This window comes from Bufo gargarizans, chromosome 6 (genome assembly GCF_014858855.1).
Source record: "Bufo gargarizans isolate SCDJY-AF-19 chromosome 6, ASM1485885v1, whole genome shotgun sequence".
In the NCBI taxonomy this organism is placed as follows: Eukaryota; Metazoa; Chordata; class Amphibia; order Anura; family Bufonidae; genus Bufo; species Bufo gargarizans.
Genome location: NC_058085.1, coordinates 76,620,920 through 76,621,490, shown reverse-complemented (window position 1 = coordinate 76,621,490; position 571 = coordinate 76,620,920). Strand labels below are relative to the sequence as shown.

At 36.1% G+C, this 571-nt stretch overlaps 1 non-coding gene across 1 annotated transcript; it reads right to left on the bottom strand.

The window, feature by feature from the left end:
- Positions 1 to 195, bottom strand: LOC122942778. Its single transcript, XR_006390705.1, has one exon. It is a non-coding gene; the product is annotated as a U2 spliceosomal RNA (small nuclear RNA).
- Between the last annotated feature and the right edge of the window lie 376 nt (positions 196 to 571).

Here is a 571-nt window from a genome sequence, read left to right as displayed (position 1 = left end):
AAGGGGTGCACCGGTCCTGGAGGTACAGCAATACCAGGTCAATGCGTGGAGTGGACAGAGCAAGCTCTTTTTCCATCTCCCTGTTCAAAAAATCCATAATATATGGTCCCCAGATAGGGGACGTATCAGATATTAAACTGATAAGAACAGATTTATTTATTTTTGTTATTTTTGTTATTTTATTTGAAAAGTAACAAAATACACAACATAAACCAGGTTATAATACAATACGAAAATATCAGTGCGGTCTACATTTTAGGCTCCGCAAAAGCACAACAAACAATCATAAAGTCATACAGTAATACAACAACATAACACTTAATATATCAAGACTTATCACACTAAACCCCACCTTCCACATAACCCCACAAAAATAAACATTTAACCATTCTTTGACTTTCTGATATCTTCCCTTTTTTCTGAAAGAAAAAAAAACACAATTACTTATTATAACCAGAACCGCCATTTTTTGAACTTCCGGACACCTTCGGCGTCTACTGTACCCATCCTTTCCCTATCACAAAGTACATAAAGAAACAACCTACTTCGGATCATGCCCAAACATTCATCC